The sequence below is a fragment of the Apostichopus japonicus genome, chromosome 6 (assembly GCF_037975245.1).
Source record: "Apostichopus japonicus isolate 1M-3 chromosome 6, ASM3797524v1, whole genome shotgun sequence".
Classification (NCBI taxonomy): domain Eukaryota; kingdom Metazoa; phylum Echinodermata; class Holothuroidea; order Aspidochirotida; family Stichopodidae; genus Apostichopus; species Apostichopus japonicus.
The window spans coordinates 18,699,241-18,713,320 of NC_092566.1; the positions used below are offsets into that span (position 1 = coordinate 18,699,241).

General features: G+C 38.3%; 1 protein-coding gene across 3 annotated transcripts in view; it reads left to right on the forward strand.

Annotated features, from left to right (window-relative positions):
• Window positions 1-14,080, forward strand: part of LOC139969242 (cGMP-dependent protein kinase 1-like) — a 156,106-nt gene that overhangs the window by 52,978 nt on the left and 89,048 nt on the right. The window lies entirely within an intron of this gene.

Sequence of the window (14,080 nt, forward strand, 5' to 3'; positions counted from 1 at the left end):
ACCCTCGCTATTTATTCGTTAAGTAGTTCAAGTGGAGGCCGATGGCCGGCTGCATGGTTAACCTCGCCTCTAAACCGACTTGCAGGCTTATCTGAGCAGAGTCAGGCCCATATCGACCTACATGCAGGTTACCGTCGGCTTCATAGTATTGATATCTTGATGTAGTTAGTTGTCATTGTAAGCAAGCACTTTCGCTGTTAGTTTCATTATCTTTCCAGGCTTATTCATGCTCGCCACTTGCACAATTTCTTTGGTCCCAGCCAGTATTGTCTATACACACGTATAATATATTAGGTATTCTTTATCTCCCTCTGTATAGACGACCATTTATATTAAGGTGACCATATTTTCCTGACTATAATCGGGGACATTTATTGCGTGACTGATATGGGGGAGGGGTCTATGGGGAGGGGGTGTCCCCCTTAGAAAATTAGAAAATTTTCAAGTGCCTAAGGTGCTTAGATGTAAAATGGTGATACTTAGGACCTTTTTTAAATCAATTTTATTTTCAAAAATGTAGCTTTTTTTAGATGAAATTCACTTACTTCACGTGGTTCTTTGAGAGCTTGTGAGTTGCTCATGCTCACACTATAAGTGTCGTTGTGTCGCCGTAGTTGCCAATTATAAAGTCGAAAGAGTGCTAGGCGAGATCGATCTAGCATATTTTTAACAGTGTTTCTACTTTACGCTGCCCCACCTGTTCCGTTCTACGCCTGCACACTTGACTAAATTTTGTTTTTATAATTATTTTACTAATAATGTGGGATATTTTCAAAATTCCTGAACATTTAGACGAATCGGGGACATTTTCGGGGACACTTGTTCATCGGGGACAGCACACTGTAATCGGGGACTGTCCCCGAAAATCGGGGACGTCTGGTCACCTTAATTTATATATGCTTCTAATGCGACTTGAAGGTAGAGGTTTGTCCTGTCCCATGTTCAGCCTTGTTCTCATTTCAATACAGGGTACTATACAACTCGATACAGTCATCACTGTCACAACCTTTCAGCAAACGTGTTTGTGAATAGCGCTATCTACTTTTCACAGCCGTCAACACAAACAAGCCTTGGTAATTCCAGTAGCAAGTCGTTATATGGGTTGCTTCGTAACCACAATATGGGGTTCCGACTTTAATACTGTACATGTGAGTAAAGTGGCATATATATAGTGTCAATATGTTCTCAATAGAGTTTGTCACATAAAATGCCGTGTGATCGAAAGAGCATTTCAAGAAATCGTCCGTGAGACGACAGTGATGATGTACGGCGAGGACTAGTAATCTTGTCATACGCCCTCTGTTGATATGCCAGTCACTCATTGAACACCAAACAGTTGATATTGGTTCCGTCAGTGTGATCGCTAAAGGGAGGCGGAGTCAATAACAATATCAACATTTTCCGAGTTTTCTAGGAAAATCTATTACGAGGGTGTATCACGTCACACATATTAGCTCTAGTTGTAAATCTGGAACGCGAAATGGAACATAAATTGGCAACATCTTATATGGCAAGACATCATTTGGTAACATGAAGCAGAATTGTTATTATTTGTCATTATGTCGTCATGGTGCCCAAAGACGACATTACATTTGAACAAAGAAAGATAAGCGTTGTAAGAGAACGATTTTTTTTTTTCACAATCAAGTTGTCTTTGGGGAAATGTGTGTGTGTTCTTACTGTCATCTCGTTGTTCCACAAGGTGTATGCTAATATGTACAGTACTGTCTAACTGAACTAGTGAGAGTATCCTAATATGTACAGTACTGTCTAACTGAACTAGTGAGAGTATCCTAATATGGACAGTACTGTCTAACTGAACTAGTGAGAGTATCCTAATATGGACAGTACTGTCTAACTGAACTAGTGAGAGTATCCTAATATGGACAGTACTGTCTAACTGAACTAGTGAGAGTATGCTAATATGTCAGTACTGTCTAACTGAACTAGTGAGAGTATCCTAATATGTACAGTACTGTCTAACTGAACTAGTGAGGGTATCCTAATATGGACAGTACTGTCTAACTGAACTAGTGAGAGTATCCTAATATGTACAGTACTGTCTAACTGAACTAGTGAGGGTATCCTACTATGGACAGTACTGTCTAACTGAACTAGTGAGAGTATCCTAATATGTACAGTACTGTCTAACTGAACTAGTGAGAGTATCCTAATATGTACAGTACTGTCTAACTGAACTAGTGAGAGTATCCTAATATGGACAGTACTGTCTAACTGAACTAGTGAGAGTAGCCTAATATGGACAGTACTGTCTAACTGAACTAGTGAGAGTATCCTAATATGGACAGTACTGTCTAACTGAACTAGTGAGAGTATCCTAATATGGACAGTACTGTCTAACTGAACTAGTGAGAGTATGCTAATATGTCAGTACTGTCTAACTGAACTAGTGAGAGTATCCTAATATGGACAGTACTGTCTAACTGAACTAGTGAGGGTATCCTAATATGGACAGTACTGTCTAACTGAACTAGTGAGAGTATCCTAATATGTACAGTACTGTCTAACTGAACTAGTGAGAGTATCCTAATATGGACAGTACTGTCTAACTGAACTAGTGAGAGTATCCTAATATGGACAGTACTGTCTAACTGAACTAGTGAGGGTATCCTAATATGGACAGTACTGTCTAACTGAACTAGTGAGAGTATCCTAATATGTACAGTACTGTCTAACTGAACTAGTGAGAGTATCCTAATATGTACAGTACTGTCTAACTGAACTATTGAGAGTATCCTAATATGGACAGTACTGTCTAACTGAACTAGTGAGAGTATGCTAATATGGACAGTACTGTCTAACTGAACTAGTGAGAGTATCCTAATATGGACAGTACTGTCTAACTGAACTAGTGAGGGTATCCTAATATGGACAGTACTGTCTAACTGAACTATTGAGAGTATCCTAATATGTACAGTACTGTCTAACTGAACTAGTGAGAGTATGCTAATATGTCAGTACTGTCTAACTGAACTAGTGAGAGTATCCTAATATGGACAGTACTGTCTAACTGAACTAGTGAGAGTATCCTAATATGTACAGTACTGTCTAACTGAACTAGTGAGAGTATGCTAATATGGACAGTACTGTCTAACTGAACTAGTGAGAGTATCCTAATATGGACAGTACTGTCTAACTGAACTATTGAGAGTATCCTAATATGGACAGTACTGTCTAACTGAACTAGTGAGAGTATCCTAATATGGACAGTACTGTCTAACTGAACTAGTGAGAGTATCCTAATATGGACAGTACTGTCTAACTGAACTAGTGAGAGTATCCTAATATGGACAGTACTGTCTAACTGAACTAGTGAGGGTATCCTAATATGTACAGTACTGTCTAACTGAACTACTCTGTACATACTCTGTACACGATACGGTTGTATAGCTTACCACCTAAATCGAAGGTTTGGTTTGACCATGTAACTACAGAAACATTGGTTTACATCAATAACAAGCATATCTTCAGCACAGCTCTACCTCCACCAACCTCCCCCCCCCCCCCCCTCCCAGAAGGAGAGAGAAAAACCATACGTGATTGACGAATATCTATAAGGCTTTTCGATTATTCAACATGTATCATGCACATTAATCTATCCCAAGACCAGAATGCGAGGCATTCGTACTAACGAGTTTGAAATAATGCCATAGATTTTACTGTTTAAAGCTAAAGCTTCTGCTTAGTGCACTCAAACTTGAACTGCTTGTAAAACCAATGACGAAAGCTGCATATTGTGTTTCATTATTGCCTAAACTGATTGAATTATCATTGCGTATATTACAGTCCCATTGGGTATAGTTACACGTACAGGAATAGGTACAGCACAGGTACAGGTAATGTCCTGATGTGGATCTTGGTTTTCCGATTTGATCGCAGATATGGCAGATAGCAGATCATAGCAGATAACAGATAATAGCAGATAGCTGATAAAGCCAACAATACAATAGTAAGGCTGCTCATCCAACATTAGAGACGTATTATTTGCAAAACTGACAATTCGTTGTAGAAAGTGATAACAAATGTCACGTTTGTCGTCCGTAAATTGACTGCGGTTAACAGTGTAAGATTCAGAACATCACGTTCTTACAGAAAGGTAATGTTAGGCAGTATTTAGGAACCTATGAAGTACCTTGCCCTCCACATCCGTATAATGTGTACGTATAGGACTAACACAGTGTTTGTAGAGCCCGCCACTGTTTACTATTTATAAAGAATTGCCTGCAGCTGGCCATGGTCTGTGTGCATGCGAACACTCAAAGCCTTGCTGGAATGAAGACGATGTTTTGAAGACGTTGTTATGCGCTTGTCATGCATCTCTTTCGAGCAATATATCTTAGTGGGTGATATATGTATGATCTCATGAAGAACGAATATCTGCAATTTGATATTCACAGTGAGTTTCATGTTATTTTATGTGCATAATAGAGGAGGGGGTACCTACAAGACGCAGGAAACGAATCACCGTACTTGCATGTACTTTCATGAAAGCGTCTGATGTTAGCTCATATCTTCACACTTCATTCATTTATACATTAGTGCTCTTTGCACGAATATTGTATAAACAATTTGCGATTTCGCTATTCGCTCGTAAACTACGAAAACTGTCAATATGCATATTGCGTTTAAGTATGATCCCAAGTGACACATGCATACCATTAATTGTGATCCGTACGCTACTCCAAACATGTACCAAAGCGCGAAAACGTCTCGAATCTTACAAACATTAGCTAAAAGGATATATATATATATATATATATATATATATATATATATATATATATATATATATATATATATATATATATATATATATATATATATATATATATATATTTATATATATATATATATATTTGTATATATATATATTTGTATATATATATATATTTATATATATATATATATATATATTTATATATATATATATATATATATATATATTTATATATATATATATTTATATATGTATATTATTTTAACGAAAAGGTTAATTACTCGTTAATTAGGCTCCGCCGAGTAAAAAATCTATCACAGTAATCTCTCTTTAATCAATCGTTGGTTGCTGATATGTTAATGAATGTTAGTGACAATGGAATGCTAAAAATTCCAGATAAACGCAATATGGACATTAAACATGCCTTACCAAATGTGAAGTAATCAAATCAGTGTTCGAAGTGTTTGTTGAACAGCGCCCCGACTGAAATGGGCCACATTTCATGATATCGTAGTTCCTTCACGTAGTTATTGCTATAGACTGGTAATGACGAAGTCCATAATTGGCACCATCAGATTGTAGAAATAAAGATTAACGACTCAAGTTGTCCGAAAGGCGGTCAATTTGTGGAATGACCAGCACCCTAAGTGATGTTGGTCCTCATATTTCAATAGTTTGTTTTTTATTCCATAGACGGAATGACTGAGTGTTGCCATATAAGTTCCTGCCAAATTGATGTCCCATTTCGCTTTCCATTTCTTGCATTGAAATGATATTGTCGCTTGATGAATCACATTAGTTTGATGCCGTAATGTTGTTTCATAGGCGTCTGCAGAATGTAAGTAACCCTACGATATACTACCTGTGTTACACGCTATACACTTCAAACAATCCGTTTGATTTTCACGCTGGAATTACTGTGACTGGACCATATGCTGTTTATGATGCACTTCTCCCGGAATAGTTTAAGATATTCCAGAATATATATAATAGCAATTTCATCCACGTCAGTCCATATAAAGTAGGATGAATATCAACTAGGAGTAATCTCACTCTTCCGAATTGTACATGCAGACCGTGATAACCAGAGGGTTTGGCTTTCGTCACAAATAAACATTTTCCTTGCTTCATTGGAATTCGATCATAGCGAACGCTCTTACAATTCTATGTTTTTTAAAACACATAAATCACGAATAAAAGGAAGTTGCATATTTATCCGGTAGCTTATCTGTTGATATGACGTAAACTTACGTGTCTGAAGTACTGAGCATAGTGGTGTACTGTTAGTAAACAGTTTACACAACTAAGAAACGAGCAATCACGTTGGAGCTATCGGTTGCGATCTCTCTACTGTTGTTCTTTTAAAACGATTTTTATTTAAATGGGACTTGGGAAGTAAGACGACATTTTTTATCCCAAAATGAAAGATATGAAATGTTTGCGGATATGGGGACGTCGATTGAAACTGATCTTAAAATGAATTATGTAAATTTGACACACCTAATTAAACTGACAAATTCAATTGCAATTAGAGATATCTTTGCTTAATTCAAATTAATCTGTATTCATTTTAAGATTCCCCTCCCCAATGACTATCGTTGGATGTTTGATCATCTGAGGTTAAAGAGGCCAGTCTCAAGTCTTGGAAATGCACAGATTCGTTAAGTAATGCATGAACGCATTTCATACTTTATATCAGCATTGCCTTCAGGTTTCGTTCGAAATAAAAATTTAAATTATAAAATGAAATTTCGATATGACAAGTCGCATTTCCAGGAAAGAAGATGATATTGCGATAAAATAAGGAATTCGGATAAGACTCCATATTGTAAGATAAAAAATGCAATTTCCAACGTCCCATTTGGGCCACCGTACAAAACCCAAATTCTTCAGCTCAAACCAAAATTACTAAAAAGTATAACACTATGAAAGTTGGCTTTTACCGTTGTTGTTGTCCATCTCAGCTAGATCGAACACTCATATATACCTATACTCCTATTAGTATCCGCAGAGAAAAGACCCATTAGCACACATAGTCTTCTATGCAGCTAGAGGGAAGACCCATTAATACATATAGTCCTATAAGTATACTATGCAGCTATAGAGAAGACCCATTAATACATATAGTCCTATAAGTATACTATGCAGCTAGAGAGAAGACCCATTAGCACATATAGTCCTATAAGTATACTATGTAGCTAGAGGGAAGACCCATTAATACATATAGTCCTATAAGTATACTATGCAGCTAGAGAGAAGACCCATTGATACATATAGTCATATAAGTATACTATGCAGCTAGAGAGAAGACCCATTAATACATATAGTCCTATAAGTATACTATGCAGCTAGAGGGAAGACCCATTAATACATATAGTCCTATAAGTATACTATGCAGCTAGAGAGAAGACCCATTAATACATATAGTCCTATAAGTATACTATGCAGCTAGAGGGAAGACCCATTAATACATATAGTCCTATAAGTATACTATGCAGCTAGAGAGAAGACCCATTAATACATATAGTCCTATAAGTATACTATGCAGCTAGAGGGAAGACCCATTAATACATATAGTCCTATAAGTATACTATGCAGCTAGAGAGAAGACCCATTAATACATATAGTCCTATAAGTATACTATGCAGCTAGAGGGAAGACCCATTAATACATATAGTCCTATAAGTATACTATGCAGCTAGAGGGAAGACCCATTAATACATATAGTCCTATAAGTATACTATGCAGCTAGAGAGAAGACCCATTAATACATATAGTCCTATAAGTATACTATGCAGCTAGAGGGAAGACCCATTAATACATATAGTCCTATAAGTATACTATGCAGCTAGAGAGAAGACCCATTAATACATATAGTCCTATAAGTATACTATGCAGCTAGAGAGAAGACCCATTAATACATATAGTCATATAAGTATACTATGCAGCTAGAGGGAAGACCCATTAATACATATAGACCTATAAGTATACTATGCAGCTAGAGAGAAGACCCATTGATACATATAGTCATATAAGTATACTATGCAGCTAGAGGGAAGACCCATTAATACATATAGTCATATAAGTATACTATGCAGCTAGAGGGAAGACCCATTAATACATATAGACCTATAAGTATACTATGCAGCTAGAGAGAAGACCCATTAATACATATAGTCCTATAAGTATACTATGCAGCTAGAGAGAAGACCCATTAATACATATAGTCATATAAGTATACTATGCAGCTAGAGGGAAGACCCATTAATACATATAGTCCTATAAGTATACTATGCAGCTAGAGGGAAGACCCATTAATATATATAGTCCTATAAGTATACTATGCAGCTAGAGAGAAGACCCATTAATACATATAGTCCTATAAGTATACTATGCAGCTAGAGGGAAGACCCATTAATACATATAGTCCTATAAGTATACTATGCAGCTAGAGAGAAGACCCATTAATACATATAGTCCTATAAGTATACTATGCAGCTAGAGAGAAGACCCATTAATACATATAGTCATATAAGTATACTATGCAGCTAGAGGGAAGACCCATTAATACATATATTCCTATAAGTATACTATGCAGCTAGAGGGAAGACCCATTAATACATATAGTCCTATAAGTATACTATGCAGCTAGAGAGAAGACCCATTAATACGTATAGTCCTATAAGTATACTATGCAGCTAGAGGGAAGACCCATTAATACATATAGTCCTATAAGTATACTATGCAGCTAGAGGGAAGACCCATTAATACATATAGTCCTATAAGTATACTATGCAGCTAGAGAGAAGACCCATTAATATGTATAGTCCTATAAGTATACTATGCAGCTAGAGGGAAGACCCATTAATACATATAGTCCTATAAGTATACTATGCAGCTAGAGAGAAGACCCATTAATACATATAGTCCTATAAGTATACTATGCAGCTAGAGGGAAGACCCATTAATACATATAGTCCTATAAGTATACTATGCAGCTAGAGAGAAGACCCATTAATACATATAGTCCTATAAGTATACTATGCAGCTAGAGGGAAGACCCATTAATACATATAGTCCTATAAGTATACTATGCAGCTAGAGAGAAGACCCATTAATACATATAGTCCTATAAGTATACTATGCAGCTAGAGGGAAGACCCATTAATACATATAATCATATAAGTATACTATGCAGCTAGAGAGAAGACCCATTAATACATATAGTCCTATAAGTATACTATGCAGCTAGAGAGAAGACCCATTAATACATATAGTCCTATAAGTATACTATGCAGCTAGAGAGAAGACCCATTAATACATATAGTCCTATAAGTATACTATGCAGCTAGAGAGAAGACCCATTAATACATATAGTCCTATAAGTATACTATGCAGCTAGAGAGAAGACCCATTAATATATATAGTCCTATAAGTATACTATGCAGCTAGAGGGAAGACCCATTAATACATATAGTCCTATAAGTATACTATGCAGCTAGAGAGAAGACCCATTAATACATATAATCCTATAGGTATCCTCAGCTAGAGAGAAACCTTTATTGAACGATTGAGTCATACCAGTATCCTGTTTCCATATATCAGTCTGTGGGTGGGTGTACAGATATACTTTGCCATGCGCTTGAACTGAAACAAGAAGTTACAAAATCATAACGAAAGAAGGAATTCCATCAATTTGATTTTGCCTCCGATTATTTCGTATTCTAGGAATTTCTTCCACCTTTGGGGTAATCAGAGATTATTTTTTTATCGCTTTGGCTTTGGAATTCAATAACCTTGACTGTTTTAATTACGTTTAGATTCCATCCAATTAAATGCATGCTTGCAAAGGGCAAAAATCAATCGTTACGACACTTGATTGTGACTAGACGATTTCTGCAATTTTTACTGACAGGAGGTCCGTCTTTATACTACACAGACGAGATTTCTCTAATCTTTACGTGTGCTGCCTGTATCACATCTGGCATCACTCTACATGCTCACACATACATTAACGATTGGAAGAAAAGAAAAAAGAAATAATTATAAGTTATGTTTTCGTCGTGTTGCTGTCTTTCAATCGATCAAGGTATAGTGTTGGACAATGACGTCAGCGTCAAGGCCAGTCTCGTTTCCTTCACAAGCTGCTTTTGATCAAGTGTAACAACTAACATGATATATACAAATAGGCCACGGGTATAGGGGTGTCACGGGTATAAGGGTGTCACGAGTATAGGGGTGTCATGGGTATAGGGTGTCACGGGTATAGGGGTGTCACGAGTATAGGGGTGTCATGGGTATAGGGTGTCACGGGTATAGGGGTGTCACGAATATTGGGGTGTCACGAGTATAGGGGTGTCACTTGTACAGGGTGTCACGAGTATAGGGGTGTCACGAGTATAGCTGTGTCACGGGTATAGGGATGTCACGAGTACAGGGGTGTCACACGTATAGGGTGTCACGAATATAGGGGTGTCACGAGTATAGGGGTGTCACGGGTATAGGGGTTTCACGAGTACAGGGGTGTCACGAGTACAGGGGTGTCACGAGTATAGGGGTGTCACAAGTACAACGGTAACACGGGTGTAGGGGTGTCACGGGTATAAAGGTGTCACGAGTATAGGGGTGTCACGGGTATATGGGTGTTACGAGTATAGGGGTGTCACGGGCATAGGGGTGCCACGAGTCAATGGGTGTCACTAGTATAGGGGTGTCACGGATATAGGGGTGTCACGGGGATAGGAATGTCACGGGTATAGGGGTGTCACGAGTACAGGGGTGTCACGGGTACAGGGGTGTCACGAGTATAGGGTGTCACGAGTAAAGGGTGTCATGAGTATAGGGTGTCACGAGTATAGGGGTGTTACGGGTATCGGGGTGTCACGGGTATCGGGGTGTCATGGGTATGGGCTGTCACGGGTGTTGGGGTGTCACGGGTGTAGGGGTGTCACGGGTAAAGGGGTGTCACGGGTAAAGGGGTGTCACGACGACAGGGGTGTCACGAGGACAGGGGTGTCACGAGGATAGATTGTCACCGGTATTTTTGTAGGTCTCTAGTTCGATCATGATTTAGCTGATAACTATCAAAACAAATCTGTCATCAATACCTGAATGTGATTAACAGTGACTCAGTGACGCTGTATGTGAATTGTCGGTCGTGTGAACCTAATCTGATATAGAAACACCTTCTGGAGATATCTAATGATAAAGTAATATTCTGCGTATGCGGATTAAGGGGAGGCCAACATGTGATAAGTAGACAGAAGTTATGTCTGTAAAGGACATCAACGGTGACGTCATACTTTATCCGTCGTCTTCTCTATAGTAAGGTGTAGCAGACGATCGCATCTGGGTGCTTTTCTTCATCTTAAATCTGTTCCTGTCGTTTGGTTAGGCACAGAAACAGCATTCTCAACCCTTCCTATTGGATCTCGGCCGATGTTCCTTTAATAACAGCAATAAAGCAATTACACATGCGGCAGTGGCAGGGAAACAGTGAATACTGTAACCTATGTTTTAGCCTATGTTTTAGCCTGTGTCTCAGCCTATCGTTATATCTGCATATCTCATATCTGCAGTAGTACCCACCACGCGACCATCCCTTTCTCTCTACCACTGCTCACATGAACAGTGAATTCTCCTTAGCCTGGGCCCGGACACCTGGATGCAGGGGAAGCCATGTGCCCCCAATGTTTTCACAGTAATACCATTGTCACAACAGACATAATTTTCCATACGATTGGATATAGTGGTGTTACTCGTCAAACATGTGCAGGATCGGTAGTGTATGATTATATTGACAGATATGCTCCATTCATGCATATTCAAACAGTTCATCAGCTTTGAATGATCTCTTTCAGGATGTCCCGCTGTAACGGATCATATATATGTGGCCGAGAAGCCCACAACACATTATGTTGTCTATGTGCGTTTGGAAGAAGGTTCAAGCTTTGAACGGTGACATCAATGATGTACAGTTATTGTCATTTCCTAATCTATCTTACATGCGTCCCTTCTACTGGCCTCCCCTAACGTCATCTTGTGTTCAGCATCCCCGTCACCATTAGACAAAAGAATAACTTGTTTCAATGAGCTCTTGAAAAATGCAACACATGCAACTATATTATAGCGCAAGATTGCTCATCTCTCTTATGTAAGGGATTTGTCAATTCAAGAGATAAATCAATGTCGACTGTGGTATAGTTTGGAGCGGTCCTGCTTCAGTGACATAATAACAGAACGGGAATCTTTACCCTATGAGAGGAACGCTGACAAAGCTCCCGCCACGGTTCTTGATTTAATGTACCGCCCTTGTTACGGTATGGTGTTGTTAAAGGTTAGAGAGGTCAGAGACTTAAATGGGTAAAAGTTGAATTTGTCAAAATCTGTGTGACTCAGATAGTTCTGTTCTGGTTACATGGTGTAGAAGAAGAATACAAAGAAATGACTTACTTCATTGTGCAGCTGACAGGACAAAGACCAAACAAGGTGACAACATAGCTTGCTAGCGGCAACATAGTCAATGGTTGCGTTATACTTTGAAGTTGTAAATTTGAAAATTGCGAGGTGGTAGTTCTATATGAATAGCAGATTGAAGTTAGTCGTCAGATGAGCTGACTGTATGAAGAGTTGAGTTGTCATTAATTTCGTTCGTATTGTTAACTTTTCTATCACTGAATTCAACATTCTGACCGCGATCCGCTCGTCATTGTGGGATAGTTTATATTCATCATGATTAAAAACAAATGACATAAATGAAGAAAAATACTCACCAGTAAGATAGGAATGAATCTTTGTTAATACCGACACATTCTAGTAGGTATAGACCTGAATAACAACATACTGCGGGATTTAAACAAGATAATCACTTTTATATTTGCCGCCTCATCAATGTTATCGATCGACTACATTTTGTACATAAGAGGATCATTTGATTGAAGGTTGATGGATAGGCCCCTTACAGCACTAATATAGAAAAAGCTGAATGGCATTGCAATTGACATCGGCAATTTTCGCTGCATGTCTGGTGTGCTTATGTAGGTTAAACCTTGTGTATTTTATAGATAACTCGGAATGAATATAGCTATGGGAATTTGCATGCATGTTAGTCGTCTGGGAGGCTGCATGCAGTCACCAACCCTGTAAAATTATTAGATTAATAGTCGCAAAGCATCTTTGTGTTTTAAACATACATTGGACCAAAATGCTGCGTTACCCATTATAAGTGTACCACGATCAAGCTCGATCAAAACATGGAGCTGATATTTACCGCTCCGTGATCAAACACTGTCTATCGCATTAATGTTATCTGACATACCACGAAGCATAAATAACAACATATTATGCAAAGGAGCTGCATTCCCTCTCTACGTCAAATATGTAAACAAACAGCCTCTTACAACGTATGCTTTGGAGCAACCCATATCAAGGATGCTTAAGTCCTGATGAGTTCATTTGATAAAAGCAGTTGATGATTATGCCATACTTTGGTCCTAGTTGGGTAATTCTTACATGTTTAGTTTATTTATGTACCTTATAAAGTCCCTCTGCTGCTTCCCACGCAACATTTAAATGTACAGTTTTCCATCTGTCAACATGGCAACCCAATTACCTCATTGAATAAGTAAATATTCTAACGATCCTTCCTGTCAGTGTCTCTTGTCTTGATCTCCTGAATCTTTGTTTCACAAACGAACTGAGATTGCCTGCTCGTCCAATCGACTCTTGTGTAGTGTCTTCAAAATAACTGGCTTTAAAAATGGTCAAGTTTCCCTGCATAACTCCCTCTCTGGATACTTGCCATTGACGATGCATTAAGTAATCTTGCTGTGCCTGGACAACTAGTAATTGAAATCGATATAGAGACTTTCTTTGACAACTACATAAGTGTCCTTCACTATAGAAATGTTTAAATTTTATTTCATGAACATTATCTGTACCCATTAAATGTTGGTTTGACGAAACTATCAAATCTTTTTAGACCATAAAACACAAATAGTCGAGTAAATCGATCAAGATGGGCTCACATTTGACATTGTTTGAATATTGCTACGAGCCTGTGAATACGAAATATATGTTATGTTGCATGGAGGCTCCAATACTATGAGAGTGCGCTGCCCCTCTCTGCACTCCTATAAGTATACGATTGCTCACCACACGCGGAAATGTTCCCCAGGCTCCCCACCTTTATGCCCCTTACTTTTCTTAACCGTGTTTGACGAGTCACTGCAGTCTGAGTAAGCTACTCGGTTTAGAAATCGACCCCTACCTCGATAAAATGTTGTATGTACACCCCTTCCCTCCCGATAATAATGCTACGAGTACTGGTAGCATTTTTTATCA